At 35.7% G+C, this 22553-nt stretch overlaps 1 protein-coding gene across 1 annotated transcript in view; it reads left to right on the top strand.

Annotated features, from left to right (window-relative positions):
* The window catches only part of FRK (fyn related Src family tyrosine kinase), a 119814-nt gene that overhangs the window by 45248 nt on the left and 52013 nt on the right, over nt 1-22553 (top strand). The gene's annotated exons all lie outside the window — the stretch shown is intronic.

Raw genomic sequence — 22553 nt, 5'->3', positions numbered from 1 at the left:
TTTTTTTTTTTTGCATTCAGGATTATACTCAACTTGGCTGGGTAAGTTATTCTTAGATGCAACCCCATATCTTTTGCTCTTCAAAATATAATGTTCCAAGACCTAAACTTTTAGAGTAGAAACTTCTAGGTGTTGTGAAATTCTGACTGTATTTTCACAGTATTTAAATTTTTTTTTCTTGTTGTTTGCAATATTTTCTTTTTAACCTGGGCATTTTTAAACTGGGCTGTGACATTCCTATAAGTTATCCTTCTGGGATGTCTTTTAGGTGGTGGATGGTAGATTACTTTTCTATTTCTACTTTACCTACTGTCCCCTTTTTAAAAAATTACTCAGCACTGCCCCCCTCCTGGAAATCTACTTTAACTTCTTTTTTTAAATTTGCATGATTTAAAAAATATATATAAATTTTTAAAATGACACATATTAAATTTAATAAGTTATTATACATTTGTGGTTTTTCCTGCATTGAAATTTTGATGATGCAATATTGCCTCACATAACCATATAGCATTATATTGTAAACAAGTCATTACATGCGCATATTCTGACCAATGCAGGCTGGACTTCCTGACAACGTGACACACTTGCCTGCCAATAGTTACTTGTTAAGACCTGTAGGTGAACTTGACCACTGATTGGTTATAACTTGCATTTTGTGTGTTTATTTAGAAAATAATGTAATCACTACTACTTTAATTCTGTTACATAACAGATGAAACATGTACAAACGGTTTTTCAAAATTTTCTTCTTTTCTCTTCTTTCCTTATGCTTCCACCCTTGCCCCCTTATTTTTATTAAAGGCCCCCAGTTGCACCTGAGGCTACTGCTACTACCCCCAATCATTACAGCATGGAGGGGGGAGCAGGGGACAGTATCATCCACTTTGGGAACCTATGTTCTAGAACTTCAGGGGAATTTTCCTTAACAATTTCTTGTACTATTGTATTCAGATTCTTTTTTTGATTATAACTTTCAGGAAGTCCAGTTTCTTATATCGTCCCTCCTTAATCTGTTCTTTGGATCAGTTGTTTTTCCAATGAGATGTTTCAGATTCTTTTCTATTTTTTCTAGTTTTATTATTTCATGATGTCTTACAATATCACTCAATTCCTCTTGCCCAATTCTAGTTTTCAAGGAGTTATTTTCTTCCTTAAGATTATGGACCTCTTTTTCCAATTGGTTAACTTTCTTTTCATAATTTTCTTGGATTGCTGGTATTTTTTCTTCTTTTTTTCATTGTGGAGAAGGAGCCCACTTGCTTTGTTAACAACCAATAATAACTGCTGACTAACTGCCATCAACAGGCATATAGACACAGGAGTTCCGAGAGCGTCAGCATCCCCATAACTACTGGTCCTGCTTCTAGTCCAGTCTTTACAGTCATCATCTGGGGAGGTGATTCTTGTGGAGGAGGGGCCAGCCGTTCCCAAAGGCCAACCACCTACCACATACATGTTGGCAACCTAGTCAAATCAACATGACCACCTCTCTCCACATTTCCCCTCAGACCTTAATGGAGACAGCTCAGGAGCCCAAACCCAAAAGACTTTGGAATAACAGTAGTGTCCATAGCTATTATCTTGGGAAGCATCCATATGAAGATTCAACTTGGCAATTATTCCTACACATGTTATAGCTTAATCTTCTGAAGATCTCTGAGAAGAAAAGTTATTGTCATCAAGGTCCTTGGCACTTTCAAATGGTTCAACATCAGAAATTGATATGATTTTATCAGTGGAAATGACATTAAAGAAGAGGCATTATCATTTGTTTTTCCCCTATTAGAAAGTAAGTTTCTTGAGAGCAGGGACTGTTTTACTTTTGTGTTTGCATCCTTAGTGCTTAGTATAATATTTTGCATATAATAAGCATTTAATAAATTCTTTATCCATTCATTCATCTATATATCCATCTATCCATCCATTCATTCACTCATTCATTTTATCTTGTAAAATGGCACCAGGGTACATCTTTGTGGATGGGTGTGATAATCCTGCTTGCCATCAGTCTCTAAAGGTTGTGTACATCATAGAACATCCTAGTTTCCCTTAATGCTTTATGGATCACTACCAAACCCTTAATTCAATAAAAGAAGAGGGGATGGATGCCATCCTTAGATTTCATCAACAACATTGGATAACTAATTAGATATGATAGGTGAGAAAGAGCCTTGATTTTCTCATCTGGATCATGGGAATAATAGTACTTGTTCCTCCTACCTCATCAGAATGTTCACAGTTAGTGCTCAGGGAATACTGATGAGTGATGGTTTCCAAAAATATGTTACATGAGAGCTATAGTGTCAGAAAGATTTAGTGATCATTTCACAATGTGCTCAGTACATTGTTAAATTTTAGGACATTTCCAAAAAGTGTGAGGTATGATCCTTTGTTTCCAAGGCATTTGAAGTCTCACTGAATAGAAAAGATAGGTGAACAGTGAGGTGATGGTACAAGATGGCATCTTATTAAGCAATGACATGAATGGCACAAGCAAAAAAAATGATTAAAAAACATCTTCCTTCTTCTGGAAGACCAGGTAGAAGGTAGAAGATAGAAAAAAAAATCTCTGATAGCTATGTAAGTATAGTCATAATACCATTGACTTACTCTTAGGACACGGGCTTAGGATAATAGTGTCACAAAACTAATGTGGTTTGTGATGGACTTGAAGCTTTGGTGCCATTTTTTTTCCTTTTATAAATATTTGTTAATGCCTTCAGGAAATTGCAGAACTACTTTAATGATCCCTATGATTTCCTGGAAGCAGAGTCACAGCTTTTAATACCAGTATATTACCAGGAATGCAAAAGTGTCATCAGAGAAGTCTGATAGGAAGAGAAAATAGGTGAGTCTTGTGGTAAAGGAGAGGGATGTTATGTGAACAATTCAAGTGCTCCACTGATATCCTTGTAAAATTCAGAGAGAGTAAGGAAGGCTTTCTAGTACCTTGCGTGTACCTCTTTGTGACAAACTTATGAGAAGATATGGCTAAGAATCCCACAGGCTGGGAAGGCATGGGTGGGTTGTAATCTGTCTCACTGGTAATGTTCAGATAGATGAGATCACACATGCATTTAAGTATTGACACCTTTTTTTTTTAAAACAAGACTAATTTCCCAACATATCCTCTCCCACAAAATTCTCCTTTGTAATAAAGAAAAGCAACTCAGCAAAACCCAATGGACAGCAACCATGTCTGATTACATTCCTAGTTGGTCTCCCTGCCACAAGTCTCTCCCCACTATAATCCATCCTCCATACAACTATCAAAATGATTTTTCTAAAGTTCAGGTTCAAGTCTATACTCATTAAACTTAAGTAGCTCTTTATTACCCCCAGGATGAAATACAAAATTCTCAGTTTTTAAAAAATAACTTCTCCCACCCTCACCCCATTTCCAGTCTTCTTATATCCTATAGCCCATTACTTTGTGATCTAGTGATACTGTCCTCTTTGCTGTTCCTTGAAGAAGGAACTATTTTTCAATTCTAGGCATTTTCACTGGCTGTCCCCCATTCCTAGAATACTCTCTCCCATCACTGTCTCCTGGTTTCCCTGGCTTCCTTCTCATCCCAGCTAAAATCCCACTTTCTACAAGAAACTTTCCCCAATTTCCCTAAATTTTGGCAACTCCCCTTTATTGATTATTTACAATTTATCTTGTATATATCTTTATTGTACACAGTTCTTTGCATGTTGTCTTCCCTGTTAGACTGTGAGTTCCTTGAGAATTTGTCTTTTTTTTTTTTTGTATCCCCAGTACTTAGCACAATGTCTAGCACAGCAGGCACTAAATAAATGTGTTGGCTGACTGACTGGCAGTCATTACGTACAGGATGCTCCAACATTATTAGTCCAATTTTATGCTTTGGTAGCTTAAGTCAGTAGAGTTTTAAGCTCTAGTAGCTCCACTGGCTTCAGTTGCTTAAAACTACACCGACTTTTGGAACACCTTGTATATTGGTCTCCAGGTTCTGCTTTCTTTCTTTTTCATCAGTTCATACAGGTTTTCCTCTGTTTCTCTGAATTATTCCTATTCATTCTTACTTACAGTGCAGTGATATTTAATCACATTCATATGCCATACTTTGTTCATTCCCTTTCCATCAGTTGTTTTTCCATGTTGTTTGTTACCTGAAAAGGAACTACTATGAATGTTATTTTTGCACATGAGAGGCATTTCTTTCTCTCTTTGATCTTCTGGCTAGATACTCAGGAATAAAGTTGATGGATTCTAAGGTATGAACAGTTTAGTAACTTTCCCCACATAATCAGAAATTGGTTCCCAGAAAGGCTGCCTTTATTAATAACTTTACCAAGAGAGTATTAGCATTCCTACTTTCTCCAACATTGATTATTTTCCATGTCTTATCATCTCTGCCAATTTGCTGAATATGAGAAGAAACTTCAAGACTATTTTTGACTTACATTTTTCTTATTTTAATGATGTGAAGCATTTTCCATGTGGTTATTGGCACCAATTGAGGAATGATTCAGTACATCTGAGAAATTACAATTTTGTCTATGACATTTTTTGCAAAGATTTTTTCCTCATGTGAGTTTTTCTTATTAGAGTTTCACTGATTTTTTTTAAAGTGAAAAGCTTTCACATTTTTAACAGTCAAATTGTCTATTCTGTCTTTGTGAATTTCTCTACTTCTTTCTTAGCTATAAATTCTCATTGTAGCTATAGTTCTTAAAGGTATCTCCTGTTCTTTAAAAAATGATGTAACTTTTTATGTTTAAGTCACATGAATTCAGAGCTTATTATATTATATGTTGTAAATGATGGTCTAACCTATTTTCTACCAAATTGCTTTCCAGTTTTCCTAGTAGTTCTTGTTGAATGTATTAAATAAGGAATTATCTCTTCCTTCACCAGTAGTGATAGTTTGTTGAATACCAGGTTACTGAATTAGTTTGCTTCTGGGTCTTACTTATCTACTTTGTTTCACTCACCTTCCTTTCTATTTTTTTAGCCAGTGCCAAATAACTTTGATGATTGTTTTTAGGAGGGTTAGATGGTATGGGATCCATATCTGTGATTTCAAAAGTATAGGGAATTCACTATGAAAACTTCTTCCACTAATGTAGATCAGCAACTTATCTATTATTTTTCCAGAAACCTCTACTTTGTAGATGAGTGTTTCTTTACTTTTCTTCTTATAAAATAATTTTAGCCTCTCTATTTGTTATCCCATTTCTTGTTCTTTTGAAGTCTTGAGGGTGAAAATTAGGCTGGGAAGCAATTTCTCATTTTATCATCTTGCCAGAATTTTGCCATTATTTCTTAAAATTAAAGAACAGACATTATTCTTCATATTTTTAAGATGGTTCAGTGGCTTAAATAAAAATGCATGGAACAGTTTCATTCACCAGAAATATTGGAAATTAACATTATAAAATTAATTGAATTACTAAAATTCATTAGTTGCATGATCAGAATTAAAGTTATATGTGACAGAGGAGATAACAACATTTCCCTTTATATAGGAAACTTTGGTTGTATATCTTAAACTCTGAAATTGCTGCTGCAATGATAACATGATAAATGGTAAGAAAAAAGTATTAAGCTCCTAAAGTTTAATCACAAAAGAGATTGAAAAGCATATTTTAAAATATATTGTGATCTAATTCATTTGTACAGGCAGTATAGGAGTAATTGCATTTTATCTCTTTGAATGCACCGATGGCAGAAATGAATGTATTTTCCTTTAGCTTTTGGGATATACATTTGATACTGAGTCAGTCTCATTTTACTCACTCCCTCTACCATTCATATATTTTTATTTAATTTAGGTAAAATGTTCAGAGTATTTTGCAAACCTTAGATTGCTATGTGAATGTAGAGAATGGTGATTGATTGATTATCTCATGTGATTCTTGTTCACAACTGTCATAGAAGATTGACCTAATGTTCTTCAAGTCTCTTCCTCTGTGTTTTTTTTTTTTTTTTAACAGCAGAATGTAAGGTTGTAATGGCAGGGACTATTCCATTCTGCCTTTGTGTCCCAAGTGTCTTGTGCTATACATTGCACATGACAATGTGGAAGGAATTTAATAAATATTTGTGGGATTGAGTGGAATTTTAATATTCCATGGTTCCTTAGGCTGTCCATTTTTAATCTCTCATACTATATCACCTATGTATTTCCTTTTCTGGTCATAGATGTTCTTCATGTGGATCTATTAATTTTCTTGTTATGAGAACAAACCTCATAGTTTTGATTTTCATTTGTCTTGCTTTAATGGTTGGAGCATTATGTGGCTATTGATAGTTTGCATTTGTGGTTTCAGAAAATTTTTTTCATATCATTTGAGCACTTTTCAATTGGGGAACTATCAAATCTATATTGTTTTTGTTCTTTTCTTTTTACATGCTATTTTTTTGAAGATTATCATTGGTAACAGCCTATTTACACTCACTATTCAGTGTCCTTCCATTGCTCTTTGGATGACCTCCAATTTTTATTCTTCTGAGATTATGGCATGCCATGACACAAAATACCCACATAATATCATCAGGAGAATATTGTGTGTGTGTGTGTGTGTGTGTGTGTGCTTTAATGGGCTTTTGTGGGAGCTAGCAGCATGGCATCATTGGAAATGCTGTTTACTTTACTAAATGTAATCTCAACTGGATCTCCTCTTCTTGTATAGTTCTTAGCATAGCTTGTTGACTGTCTGCCCATTGCAGTGTTTTCCAAGATATACATACTGGTGTGTTGTTTTTCAGTTGTGTCTGACTTTTTGTGACACCATTTGGGGTTTTCTTGACAAAGATACTGGAGTGGTTTGCCATTTCCTTCCCCAGCTCTTTTTATAGATGAGGAAACTGAGGCAAACAGGGTTAAGTGATTTACCCAGGGTCACATAGCTAGTGTCTGAGGTCAAGAGGGCTGTTGTGAAGAATAAATGAGATAATGTTTTTAAAATGCTTTGCAAACCTTAAAATGCTATGTAAGTATTATAAGGCAGTACAATTCTAGTTTTGTTTTTTCTTTTCTGTCATATATGTTCTTTCAATGGGCCTGCCCATCAAAACAAATGCTATAATCTTGACTCTATGTGTTTTTACAATAATAGTAGCTGAATCTAAATAGTGTTTTTAATTTTTGCAGAGAACTCTACTCTTGTTCCTCACTATAACCATGTAAGGTGGCTTATACAGGTAAATTATTCCCATATAAGAATACTTGAGGCTCAGTGAAATTAACTGACTTAACCATGGACATATAGGTTGTAAGGGTTAGAGGTAAGATTAAAACCTTTTCTTAATATTAAGTACCATGTTTTCCCATTGTCCCTCTTTTTCATTCACTCTGTTTTTACAGTATAGATCATTATGCTTGTCCCTTTTGAATGATTATAGCCACTATGACATACTTTTTATTCAAAACAAAAACAGATGTAAATGAGAATTTGAAACTGTGTTTGTGAATGGGAGAAAACACTACAAATGGAAATAGTATGTTTTGGTGTACTGGTGGTTTGTCTGACACATTTCCTTGCTCCAACGTAACATTCCTTTGTGGTAGTAGCGTGCTCACTATATAGGCACTTATCCTTTACTGTATTACTGTGATTATGTTTGGTCATGCTTATAATGATGGTTCTTCATTTCACTTTGGTATGGAATTGGACATCTTCTGTCTCAGTAGATCTTGAGTCCATGGCTTGATAGGGCTGAGCTGGTGAAAGGCTTCTACCACCTCTAGGAATACAAATGATGCAACTGTTCCCATGCCATCTCCTTGGACCTGTTATTGTTTTAGTCTCCTCCTCCTCCTCTCGTCTCTTCTTTCTTCCCCCCTCACTAACCCAGTGAGATAAAGCTTATAGGAATTATTATTTCCATTTTACATATGAGAAAAGTGAGTCCCAGAGAGGTTAAGAACTTTCAGTTTTATTTGATAGGCAACAGGGAGCCAGTGAAGAGTGTTGAACAGAAGAGTGACATGGTCAAACCTATTAATTAACTTTCCATTATCCAGGCAGGTTAATATTAACTTCTACCTTAATAGCTTTATAAGTTAATGCAGAGTGGATTGTAAAAGAAAGAATGATTCGTTAGTTAACTTGGAACTGATATCTATAACAGGATAAATTCTTAGTTACATTTTTGAGAGCAATTGCATTCATAAGGAAGTAGGTTCAGGTAAAATCCCAACCCTCACTAATCTTTTATGAATGTGTACCTCCCATGATAGAAGGAAAGATAACATGCATTTCTTTATCTTGTATCTAATAAAGCACGGCTACAAAGTTTGCCACTTCTACTTAGGTATTTGCCTTCTAAGCTAACTATAAATGATGAAAAGGAAACTTTATTAAATGACCAAACCATGTCTCTCCCTGGCTTAAGTACAGCATCACTACCTGTCACGCTTCCAACACTTGAGGTGATCATTTAATAATGTCACATTATAAAAAACCATCAATAGGTTTCCAGAAATGCTAAGTTTTTACTTTGAAGTAAAGAAAAGCAAATTTGATTTTTTCCCTCCCTATTCATATGACTATAGTCATATTAGATATGGAAAGCAATCAAATTGGAGTTTGTTGGTCTAGGTTGAAAATTGATCAATCTATCTGTAGCCAGAGAAAAAACTGATAAATAAAAGCATGTATAGAATAATTTTACATATATATGTATTTGTCTGTGTGTGTGTGTGTGTGTGTATCTATATATTCCTATTTGTGTCTAATGGTAGCCATCTCTATGCTGGGGTTGGGGGAGGAGGAGGGAAGAAAAAAATGAAAAACAATTCACATGATAACTTTATTATATATTTAAAAGGAATAGTAAGTTGTACATAATAAATTTTCAGTTTCATATGCAATCATCTTTTTTTAAAAAAATTAAACTATGTTATGGAAATGCTTGTTTTATTCCATAAATTAAAAATAAAATAAAGGAAAAAAATCAATCAATCAATCAATTAATCAGCAACCAGTTATTACACTGGAAGAATTAGGTACATAAATCGACTCAAAATATTACAATTTTACTTTGAAATAAACGTAATTCTTTTTATTTTTTCATTTTTTTTGTCTTATGGATAAAAAAGGTACTGCATGAATTGACACACCTTGGCTCTTCAAAGTATTCTTAAATTCTGGTTCTTCTAGTGCTGGATGCTTACTATTTTCCATGTACCATGCTAGGTGCTGGGGTATAAATACAAAGAATGGAACAAACTCTGCTCTCAAAAATTCTAACCATGGATACAAGGACATATATGAGTATATACAGAGTAAATATGAGAATAAATACAAATAAATACAAAATAGTTAAGTACAGTATAGTTTGGAAGAGAGGCCACTAGCAGTTTTGTGGGGATTAAGGAAAGCTTTATGGTAGAAGATGGTACCTTAGCTTTATCTCAAATAAAGAGATTCTTAAGGAAAAGTAAGAGGGAGTGAATTCCAATCATGGGACATGGAATTGAGAAGTTAGGGTATGTGAGAGAATCAACATGTTGAAGTCTCCCTAGCATGAGGGCAGGAGTTGGGAAGGACAAAAAATTGCAAGCCAAGTATCGAAGTCATTGAGGGAGGATGTGAAGTGACCAGGGGATCTGCAGACAACTACTACCAGGATTTTGATTAGGTGGTAGATATGAATAGCATGAGCGAAGGAGGAAGGGGAAGAACCTGGAAATGGCAGTGGGGTTCCAGGAATATTCCAACTCCTCTGCTTTAACCAGTGAGCTGAGGAGAAAGAGTGAAGGTGAGCCAGTACTGGAAAGGGTGACCAGGGAGGCTATGTCATCAGGCGACAGCTAGGTTTCAATAAGAGCTAGTAGATGGGAGGAGAGGGGGATAGGAAAGAGGAATTGTGTGGTAGAGGGTGTTGAGTGGGATTTCAGGCCTAGATGATCTACAGTTCAGAATGTTCATCAGTGAGTGAAAGGCATCACTATTCAATGCTCAAAGGGCAGGAGCAGGAGGAAATAAAAGGTCTGAAGTTGAAGGGAGGGTTTTTCTTCTTTGCAATGAAGGTTCTCCATGTACTGTTTGGGATATTGGGCCGGCAGCCGGAGTTGGAAAATGCCTTCTGCTAGACAGATGGAAGCGATTGCTTTGGGGCAGATGGAAGATGCCTGTCCTGGCCCACATCATCTTTCCTTAGGAAGCATGTTGCACTGAGCAGGAGATGGAAGGCTCAGGGCTCTAGTGCAGTAGCCATAGTGTAGGCCTGAGTCATTTCTTGAGTTCTGCACTCTCTCGAGTACTATATCAAGCATTATAGAACAGCCTGAGTTGTCAAGAGAGGTCTGTATTCCTCATTTACAATTCACCAATCAGTTCTTCCTTGTTGGTTAGTCAAGTCCATAATAGTGTTTTTCCTTCCTCACACTAAGCTTATCTCTTTTATAACAAACATTTTCCCAGTAGACATCTTCCAACTTTAGGTCCATTATTTTACGTCTCTTGCAATTATATCCAAGCTAGACAAAAGAACAAGACAAAAGCCAGTATTATCACCTACATTTACTCATGTTTCTTACTGTGTAAAGTACTTCCCTTTGCTTGCCCTGAAGGTATTTCCTTGAAACTATATTGACTGACTTTTCTTCCTCCTCTTGTACCTTAACTGTGGGTATTCCCTAAGGCTCAATCCCTGACTCTATGTTCTTTTTTCTCAGTATTTTATCACTCATTGATGAGATCATCCACTTTCTTGACCTATACTATTACCTTTAAGTAGATGAAGCCCAAATCTTTATCTCTAGCTTTGATCTCTTTGAAACAGCAATTTTACGTATTCAACTGTGTACCAGAATGTCATGAAGCCACTTTAAATCTGTTTCATCTGTTTCAAAGTCTTGCTGGTATGTGTGTGTGTGTGTGTGTGTGTGTGTGTGTGTGTGTAGAGTTCTAATAGAGATAAAAGATCATGGTGAGGCAGGGGAATGCTCTTCTGGATTTCATTCTAACTAATCAGGTGGAACTGACTGGTGAGTTGGAATGAAGAAAGTGGCACTCTCTTGCAAGGTCAAGCTGTGGTGTTTTCAGGGATTCTAAAGGAGTTACTAGGGAGACACAAAGAGAAAAATTATATGTAACTTATAGCAACACCTAGCCAGTAACTATGGCAGGAATATACCTGCTGGAAAGGGAATAGTTAATTTTTTTTTAGAGTGGAGTGGAAAGTTACTTTTAGCTGAACAATATGAATCAGTGCAGCTTTTATATTCTGAAAAGCAGCAGTTCTCAAAGTATGACCCAGGGACTCTTGGGCATCACTGACACCCATTCAGGGGATCTGTGAGGTCAAAAATATTTTCATAATAATACTTAAATGTTTGCCTATTAAAGTGCTTCTCTTTTTTCCCAACTACATATCTGTGTGATACTGGATTTTCTTTATATGCTCCAACCAAAACAACAAATCCCAACAAATTGAATGCAGAAGTAGATATGAAAATCCAGTTGTCTTCTAAGTCAGACATTAAGGAAATTTGCAAAAATATGTATAGCAATGCCATACTCTCACAATTTGTTTGTTTTTGAAAATTTAGTTATTTTTCATAAATGTTATGTTAATATTTAATTGGTTTATTATTTTTTAAATAAATTCTGACATAATCAGTGTGGAGAGATTGCTTATGCAGGTGTTGGAGGGAAGCTACTGTCACCTAAAGATAAATAACCAAAATATTTTTTGATGTTAAACTGGTCATATGGCTGTGCATTTTGGGAAGCATTTGAATAGAAAGAGTAGGATTCAAGGTAAATTAGAGAGAGATATTCTAATCAAGTCTGGGGAATATGATCCATTCTAGATTAAGCATTTTTAGCAATAAGGGATTAGTGAGAAAGGTATTAAATGGTTGTACCTTGTTATTTATTACTCTAAAAGCTTACTTTATACATTTAGTATTTAAACTTATTGTTTGGTCATAAATAGCTGGCATTTATGTAGGCTTTAGAAGCACATCATATATGTTATCTCATTTAATCCTTACCCTTTGATAATTTGAGTTTATAATTGTTTATGGTTTTGTATTTACATTAATGTTTTAATAAAGAGAGTTTTTTTATGAAAAATACTAACCCTAAATCTCTAGCTCAGTTAATCATGCCTATGGCATAAGCCTTATAATTTTAATTATATAACCAAGATCAAAGTACCCATTGCCACTTGGGGAAGCATACTCTAATTGGAAAACTAAAAAAGTTCCTAAGGTGAGAAAATGCTCTTTTGAGTGATGGACATTCAAAAAGAAATTGAAAATATTTAAAGTCATGTGCACATTTCTACCTGGATGTCTGCAAATCAAACCAGGCTTATCATCTTCTCCCCAAACCAGCTACCCTTCCTGATATCTCTATTTTTGACAATGGTGCTATTGTTCTTGAAATCTTAGAATCATCTTTCATACTTTTTTCCCTCTCACTACCAAGATCTAATCAATCACCAAGTTCTGCCAATTATTTCTTTGCAAATTATCTTAAAGTATCCCTTCCTTTCAATTCCCACAGCTATTACTTTAGGTCAGATGCTTATTACGTTATGCTCAGTTCTCTTCATTAGCTTACCAACTGATCTTCCTATCTCTAGCCTCTTTCTTTCTTAGTCCAACTTTAGTCTACCATTTCCAGGTCAATCTTTCTAACATAGTTTCTAACATAGTACTTGTACATGTGTCTCCCTTCTTCAGATACTTTGACTTGGTCCCCATGACTTAGAGAGGAAAGTTCAGCTCTTTGTTTCCTGAAATCCAAAATCTATCTTTCCAACCTCACCTCTCACTCTTATTCAACACAAACTGTTTACCAAATAGGTCTTGCCCATTTGTGCTTTTGCTTATACTTTTCCCCACACCTGAAATATCCTTTGTTCTGCTCTCCGCCTCTCCAAATCCCAAATATTTAAATATTTATGTCTTCTGTGGATCCTAGTTTGTTTGTGACTGTCCAGTTTGTTCTCCCCCCTCTTTCTTCTTATTTTTTTTTGTTTTAAGTTGTTTCACAGTTGTGTCCAATTCTTTGTGACCCTATTGGGGGTTTTCTTGGCAAAAATACTGGAGTGGTTTGCCATTTCCTTCTCTAGCTCGTTTTATAGATAAAGAAACAGAGGCAAACAGGGTTTGCTTAGGGTCCATGCCACTTATTTTATATTCCATCATGTACTTTCCATTGTTATTTAGAGCTGCTTTGCCGTGGGATATAATGAAGGTGATAGTGGTGTAAGCTTTCCAGCTGAAAAAACTGGAGGATAGTGCTGGTTTCATACAATTTGACATCAAACCACTCATAAGTCTATTAGAACAACTCAGTAAAGCATAATTCAGAGAATTTTTTGTCAAACTTGGCACCTAGTGAGTAACTGACCCCAGGCCTTACCTTAGTATCCCCTTTAGACTTCCTCATGATCCTTGTTTTTGCCCTGGTTTCTGCTTCAGATATCACTTAACTGCCTTTGGTCCTACAGATCTTTCTTCCCAACTCCAACCTATGTAATCCTCATTCCCCAAATGGGACAGTACCAATCAGCTATAGTCTGACAAGTTCAAACCATAGACCCATTCAGGATTAGGACTGGGGGCAACCTTTATTAAGCACTTACAATGTGCCAGGTGCTGTGCCTAGTCACATTTGTACATTTCTTATGATTCCCACTATACTTTTGGATAAAAGTAACCACATCATTGATGTTTTGCTTCCCATGTCATGAATGTTGCTGTGCACATTAGAGAAGCTCAATATATAAATTTTTTAAATGAATGCGACTTCGTGGAGCGCTCATAATGCTTATAATAGTGAGGGGAAAATTTATCACCCATTCCTTCTTGATTTTACAGACTTAATTCATTTCCCCTTTTCACCTTGCTTTTATAGATTCGAATTCTAATTATTTTTGTCTTGTCCTCATAGATTTGCAGCAACTCCATCACTCTCAATATTTTTGAAACCTTTCTTTGTTTTCTATAATATCAGTCTCCAATTTACTACATGCTTTTCTCAAATAACTGTGAGAATTATTTTTGTTAAGTATAAATAGGGTCATGTCTCCAGTGTGTATGTGTGTGGCCATGTCATGAAGCTGGATAATTGATTGATATTTAGGTGACAGATCCCAGTTGCTCTCAGTGGTCTCTTGTCAAATCTAAATTTCTCCTCATGTGTTTCAAGGCTGTAAACTAATTAGTCCCTATCACCTGCACACCTTTGCTTCTAAGTATAATGTGGTTCATATACTTTGCATTATAATCATTCTAACTTGCTGATTGCACATAAACAATATGAAATTGAAGGTAGAGAAAAACTAAGGCAGCAGAGAGACTAGCCCAGTGTTTGCCAATCAAAACTAGGGTAGCTCCTGAAAAAAAAAAGAGGTTGGACTGCTTGTGAATGAAAGAGGTTGAATTGAAAATAGTTGCAGCTTTGCAAATAGCTGAAGTTCCATGTAAAAATGATTTTTTTCACGTTTATAATGTGGAATATTTTTCTCCTATTAGTCCCTTCAATCACACACACTCATAAAAATACCAATGAACCACAGTTGCGTCATCTGTGAAAGTGAAGGACAAAGATATAATGCTAAATTATCCATAAAAATATCTGGAACTTTTTTCTTCTTGTTTTGTTTCTTCCTGTTGGAAACTTAGCCAAGTGAATTCCAAGGTGACAAGTGAACTTATGACACTGTCCAACAGCTATGACCTTTTCATTAATATTATCGATTTAAACAGGTGGGCCTTTGTTTAAGAAAAGTCATTATGTACAAAAATCTGAAGTTAAAAAATAGAGCAATTATATGTAGAGATGAAAGGTAGTGATAGAAGAGATCATTTACATTAGAAAAGAAGTCTTTGTTATATAATGCAATTCCTTATTCCTTTAAATTGCCCTATTTCTGGGTGCCAATACATTTGTTCTTACAGAATTGTTCTAAATATTTGCTACCCTCAAATATAGTTCCTACCCCTAACATGAGAGGTCTTTAAATAGTAGCCGTACACTGATTATTGTCTTATATTTATTATATATCCTTAAATTAAAATAAAGATTTTTATTACTTTTTTAGTGCCACTGTTGCTATCACCATCATTTTTCACTGCCATTTTCAAACTAAAAGAGCAATTATAGTCTACTTAGATTTCATAGGAGCTAAATTTGGAGAGAAAAAATGCAGCCTGCATTTAGACCAGTATTTTACTTGAATTATAAAGATTCAACTTATACAAACATTGTGGTGGTCTACATTGGGTACAGTGGGGTATACTTTGACACACACTTGTGGGACAACCCTCTTGATAATATTAAAAATAGAAACATGTAGTTTTTGTAAGTAAAATTGTGACTTTCAATGAATGGGTATTTATTTTTGTGTGCCTTGAGAGATAAATAATATAAAAATTTATCTAATAATCTTTTAGTGGGGTGGGGCAGTGCTACATATGCAACAGAAAATGACTGTAAAATTATTGAATCTCAGAGCTGAAACCACTTAGTCCAACCTGTACCTGAGCAAGTCTCCTTTTTAATAACATCCACACAGGTAGCCATAAAGTCTCTGTTTGAAAACCTCCAGTGACAGAGAACTCACTGCCTCCATAGTAATAAACTGTTAGGAAGCACTGTTACAAAGTATTCATCTCAGTGTCTAGAATAGTTTAGAAACCCAAAGTAGCAATCTACAGTAAAGACTTGCTGAATTGAAGTCATCGGGCCAACATTTTCCTGAAGGATTGAACTGAACAAGAGAAGGGGAGAAGTGGAGATGTTCACTTACAAACACCTAATGAGTCTCTGCCCTTCCCTTTTCTACAGTACCATGTAAATTATTTTAGTGGGAGTCCCATGCTTCTCCAGTTCTGCTGGTCTTCTTTGCTCATTCAAATTCCTATGGCTATTGCAGCAGTTAGTAGTCCAGGATCCTGGAGCTGGAGGTCTGTAACAATGCTCCTGGTGTTCCTCACAGTGGTCCTTGGTGTCCTACGGCTTGGAGGTCACACATAGTTTTTCCCAAGGCATGACTGCATCAAGGAAGTTGCTATGTTCTATGAACAAAGCAGAATTGCAGTAGCTCAAAAGAAACATGAGATGCACAAATTTAGAGATATCTCCACTTCAAATGTTCATTTGGACTATTTGTGCTTGACCCTCGGTAGAGCCTTCTGAGCTTGTATTGATCTGATTGGCCACAGTTGGATGTACTTTGACCCCAACATAGTGATGTCATTTCTGTCATCTTTGAGAACAATGGACAACAACCAACCAGTCAACCAATATGTGATCAACTCTAGATGTTCCTTGACATCCTGAAATTAGGCTTAGTGGTATAATGACTAGAGTGCTGGATTGAAAGTCAAGGAAACCTGTGTAAAAATCCTACTTCCTATACTTAACAATAACAAAAACAACTAGCATTTATATAGTGCTTTAAGGTTTGCAAAGTGCTTACAAGTATAATTCAATTTTATCCACACAATCCTGGGAGATAGGTGCTATCATTATCCCCATTTTACAGATGAGGAAACTGAGGCAGACAGAGACTAAGTGATTTTTCCAAGATTATACAGCTCACTGGTCACACAGTAAGTGTATGAGGCTGGATTTGAACTCGTCTTCCTGACTACAGGTCCAGTATTATAGCCACTCAATGTAGGGTAGGAGGCAGAGATGGATATAGAATCAAGAAAACATGTATTTAAGCTCTGTTTCTGAAATAGACTGTATGTGACTGGACCCTCTCTTACCCTCTTAACACCTCTAGGTAACTCTATAGGATAATAATAAGTTTCAGACAAATTGTTTATCTGCATTAGTAGAGGGAGTTTCCTTACTGGGAGTTCCCTACAACAATAAAACCACAGGTCTATACCAAATAAAGGTGAGTATGCCATACTTAAGTCAATTATTCTCCAACTTCTTCATTCAAATAGCCTTTCTTGAGGCATACCTTACCCTACATTACCCTTTCACTCCAAATTAAAAGTATCCATAGGTTTAGGCTAGAGAAGAGAGGACTTGGGGAGTGGGGTGAGGCATGATATTTATCTTCAGATATGTGAAGGGCCATCACAAGGAAGGAGGATTAGCCTCATTCTGCTTGGACCTAGTGGCCAAAAGTAGGAGAAATGGGAAGAAGTTACAGAGAGACAGATGTACAGAATCACAGAGTGTCAGAGCAAGAAGGAGTCTCAGTAATCATCTAGTCCAATTCCTGTATGAACAAGAACTCATTATACAACAAATTCAATAAGTATTAATCTATAGTCTATTCTTGAAGATTTCCATTTAGGGGGAATCCACCACTTTCCATGGCATTCCATCCCCCTTTTAAATAGCTTTAATTGTTAGGAAGATTTTTCCTTATTCTACTGAAATTCTGGAATAAATCTGCTATCCTAGTCATGTGGTTATGCCCTTCAATGATGCATATTGCAGTCCATTCATGCCTGTCATCTTCTGTGACTCTTGAATATGTAGTCCCATAAATTTGATGCAGAGGTCCAACCCAACTTTCTGGGAGCCTTTCTTTGTTTCTTTTGGCATCTCAAGGATACTAGGGTATCACTTAGGACATTAATTGGTTATTCCTTGGTTTTGCCACCATAGTTAGCCCATCTTTTTATTCATATGTTTCTCTGCTTATGTCTCTCACTGTATTTCTCTCATAACTTCTCATTTGCAATATTTACTGATTGTGAGCCTACTCATACCTACTACATGCCTTTTTATCCTTCTTTAGGTGGTTCTCATTTTTAATTCTTTAACACTAAGACTAGTATTCCATGACTCTTAGTTCTATGAAAACATTAAGAGAATTTTCCTTATATCAAACCTAAATCCGTCTCTCTACAACTTCTACCCATTTCTTCTACTTCTTCTCTTGGACCAAGCAGAACAGATCTATTTCTGCTTCCATGCATGGTTCTTCAGAAAGCTCTCATAAACAACCCCCCTCCCTGAGTATCCTCTTTCCTAGATTAAATATCCCAGTTCTTGTACCTTATCTTCACATAGTAAGGATTCTTGAAGCCCTTATTCTGGACACCCTATTGTCCTTCCTTAAATATAGTGCCAAGAACTTAATACAGGATTCCAGATGTGGTTTCAACAGGGCAAAGTACAGTGGTGTTCTTACCTCCTTAATGCATTAGTCTAGGTTGTCATATCTCACTCACACTAAGCTTGTAGTATACTCAAATTTCCAGTTTGTTTTTAAGATTGACTGTTTTCTAGCTATGAAAGTCCTTAAGCCAGTCATAAAACATTTATTTAGGCATGTTTCCTCTGCCTTGTTCTTGTGAAGTTGATTTTATGGAAGAGAAATATAAGACTTTTCATTTAACATGATTGAATTTCACTCTTTGATTTGTTTCAATGGTCTAGTCCTTCAAGTCATTTTTGAACCCCATATCTGCCACCTAGTTTGTTAGCTATTCCTCTCAGCTTTTTGTCATTTGTAAATCTGATAAGTATGTCCTCAATATATTTATCTAAATCATGGATAAATATTAAATAGCACAGGGCCAAATACAGATCATGGAGGCTTTTACTGCAGAATCCCTTCCAAGGTCATAGTGAGCCAAGTTCATATAATATTCGTATTAAGGATCGACTCTTCTTTGGGTCTAGTCATTTGGCCAATTCTGAACCCACTTAATTCCCCTTTCTTGTAGCCTATATTGCCATCTTTTCCTTAAGAATAGCATGAAAGACTTTAACACATGCTTTGCTTCAGCTTTCTCCTAACCTACTAATTTAACAACCCTGTCAAAAAAGGAAATATAATCAGTCTGATATGAGCCATTCTTTTTTATAAATTAAATTTTTAAAATTAACATTTATATTTAAATTTTGAGTTAAAAAAATTCTTTCCCTCCCACAAGTCCCTCCCTCACTCATTGAGATAGCACGGCTTGTTCTTGATGAAGCTGTTGTGGCCCTTTGTGAACAGTCCTTCCTTTTTCAAATATTCAATAACCATCCTTTTAATAATATATTCTTGAATTTTGTCAAGAATTAAAAAAATAAGCCCACTACCCTATAGTTTATAGATTACATTTCCTTTATAGTTTTGAAAATGGGAGCATTTGCCATTCTTTAGTTCTGTGTCCTTGTTCCTCCTCCATTCAGAGATTGCTTTTTTTGTGCAGTTGTATCAGTCATGTGCCACTGTTCCTGATGCCATCTGGAGTTTTCTTGGCAAAGATACTGGAGTGGTTTGCCATTTCCTTCTCCAACTCATTTTGCAGATGAGGAAACTGGGGCAAACAGGGTTAAGTGACTTGCTTAGGCTCACACAGCTAGTAGATGTCTGAGGCCAGAATTGAACTCAGGAAGAGGAGTCTTCCTGACTCCAGGCCCAGCACTCTATCCACTACATCACTTGGCTGTCCAAAGATTGTTGACAGCACAGCTCAATGATCATGTTTGCCAACTCTTTCAAAGATTAAGACATAATTCATTTGGGCCTGATAATTCAAATTCTTCAATGACACCTGCTATCTTATTCTTTCTATACTTACTTTGAATATCAGCTCTCTATGTAATGGAAAAGATTCTGGTTTTGGAATCAAAGGACCTTGGTTCAAATTCTAGCTTGACTACTTTTTACTTATGTGAACTCGTCAAGTCACTATGTTCTCTAAGCTACAATTTCCTTATCTCTAAAGTGAAGAAGTTGGACTAAATGACCTCTAACTTCTCTTCCTGTTCCCAAATCTATAATCATGCAAAATTTATCTACTTTTCTGTCTTTCCCAGGCCAAAGATTTTTTTTGATGGAGAAAACAGAAAGAGAATTAGAGGTGAACCGCTAAGCTTTATCTTTGTTGTTGGCTAGCATCTATAATCAGCAATGGTCCTATTCTTTCTTTGATCCTTTTCTTTCCCCTCAAAACCAAAACAAGCCCTTTTCATCAATCTAAGAGTTAGAATGGATTTAAGGGAAATCTTCCTAATAATTACAACTAAACCCTAACCCTCACTCTAACTAAAGAGTAAAAACCTAAAGAATTTTAGCCAGGAGAAAATATTGTTTCTTACTATTTTTGGTTGACCTAAAATGAGGTTTTAAATATGCTTCCAGACTTAGAATAGATGGTGAGAAAGAATATAAGGAGGAGAAATAAGGGAATGAACTGAATAGGACAGAGAGAAAGAAAGTAGAGAACATTATGATGTGAGGAGAATTACGTATATTTAGCATTGTCTTGTAACTCACAGTATTAGAGAGGGATCTTAGGAATCAGCTCATGCAGGACAAAGGCATTAGGGAAGGAATCCTCTTTTACCTAAATTTTTGTATTTCCCTCAAGACCCAATACTCTCCTATGTACTCTATAGATTTTTAATCAAAGTTTGTTGTTGTTGAATTTAATGATAATGATTGCATATATTTTTATTGCTCTTAAAAAGTTTTGAGTCAGAAGCAGAACAAAAGTTGAACTGCTTAGTCCCCTTATACATAATTCCTTTCAATACTGGTGACACTTTCTATAACATAGGAAGTACTAGTATATTTTCAATGGAGGGAACTCTAGGTTTCCAGACTCTAAGTTCAATCCTTTCATTTTTTTTTCATTGAGGCAATTGGGGTTAAGTGACTTGCTCAGGGTCACACAGTTTGTAAATGAGACAGGGTTTGAACTCAGATCCTCCTGACTTCAGACCCCATGCTCTATCCACTGTACCACTTAGCTGCTCTAGTTCAATGTTTTTTCTACCAAACTGCTCTTTAGAACACCAAAGCTTGGTGGCCTCCTTTTGTAATAAGAACTAATATCTATATGGAGCTGTAAGATTTGCAAATCACTGCATATATTATCTCATTTTATCTTCATAACAATTTTAAGTATGATTATCTCAGTTTTACAGCTGGGGAGCCTGAGGCTCAGAGATGTGAGGTGACATATTTAGTCAGTATCATAGGCAGGGCTCATATCCAAGTCTCCTGAAACCAAATTCAAACTTTTTTTGGTGAAGTGCTTTGCAAATTTTAAGGAACTATATAAATGATAGCTATTCTTATTATTCTTATATAACACCATTATATTATTATTATAGTAATATTATATTATTATAGTATTAATACTTAATACTATTATTAGTTCATTAGTATTACATAATACTGCTATAGTTCATGGGTCCATATATCATCTGCTAATTTATGCTCAGACTACATATGTATTGCATAACAATGGCTTCAGTTTAAACATTCTTGCCTAGTAAACTCTATAAGCCAGTGACAATATTTTCTTTGTGGTTATATCTCACTGTGTGGCACCCTGAAAATATAGTAGGTATTCAGTATGTTGAATCGAATCAAACTACTCAGAATTTCCCTTTACTACCTCTGGGTCATGTTCTGAATTTGAGAAATAATAATCAGAAAAGCCCAAATTTCATGGGGCTTGATTTGAAAAGTCTGCCACTGTTAATTAGTTGGTATTAATAATTGCTGAAACAGCAGAGTACCTAGCACAGACAGCTAGTGGACAACATGTACCAGGCAAATCAAATCGATACCACCACTTTCACCTTCAGACCCCAGTGGAGACATCTCAGTTCTCTGAACCTAAGACCACTGGTAATAGCAGTGTCCTCCAGACTACTGGACCTACTTCCAGCCTGGGACCCATAGGCCTTACTGAGGAGAGGAATCCCTGGGGAGAAGGGCTCCAAATTCCTTAACTCCCCCCAATAACAAATGATAACCAATTGCTACTGATGGCAGGTAGACCTGCAGACCACCAGTCCTGCTTCCAATCCAGCTCTGGAAGTCATCATTCTGAGAAACTACCCTTGTGGAAACGTAGCCTGCAAGTATGTCCGCATTTATTGTGTCCCCTTCATCAGCCATAACTACTAGACTCCAGGAAGGAAGTTCTTTGGACCAAAGTCCTTAGCATTATCAAATGATTCAATATAAAAAAAATGTATGTGATTTTATCTGTGACAATGTCATTAGATACGATGCATTGCCATATGACTTGTAGCTAAAACCTATGTTTGCCATTTCCTCTATTAGAATGTGAGCTCCTTGAAACCCGGGACTATCTTACTTATCTATTTATATCCCCTGTGCTTGGCATAATTCTTTGCCAATAGTAAGTGCTTAATAATGCTTTGTGATTCATTCATCTTAAGCTCTAGGTCTCGGTTTTCTCATTTAGAAAAAAGGATTTGATTCCTAAGGTCTCTTCCAAATTTAATATGGCTAGACAAATTTGTGAAACCAAAGTTTCTTTGAAAATTTTGACATAATTTATTTGAAATTATACTTGGAGCTGAGAAAGCCAAGAAAAATATTATATTATGCAACACATGATGTTTACTATGCAATACTAGGTAAAACACAATATCTAGTTAAACTTTTAATCTATTATACAAAATATATCAATAGAATATTGAACTTGGATAGTCTATTTTATTACTGCCTCAATATAAAAGGAATTAGGGATGAAAGCATGCACAAGAGACCTTTTGTAACAAGATTCAGGCAAGGAAAATCCAAGTCTGAATTCATTGATATGTGTTCTTCCTTTCTTCACAATCACTTTCAGCCTTTACATAAAAAA

The sequence above is a fragment of the Vombatus ursinus genome, unplaced genomic scaffold (assembly GCF_900497805.2).
Source record: "Vombatus ursinus unplaced genomic scaffold, bare-nosed wombat genome assembly UNPS02006779.1, whole genome shotgun sequence".
Classification (NCBI taxonomy): Eukaryota; Metazoa; Chordata; class Mammalia; order Diprotodontia; family Vombatidae; genus Vombatus; species Vombatus ursinus.
The sequence above is the reverse complement of the archived record's forward strand: the minus strand, read 5'-3'. Positions and strand labels throughout refer to the sequence as shown.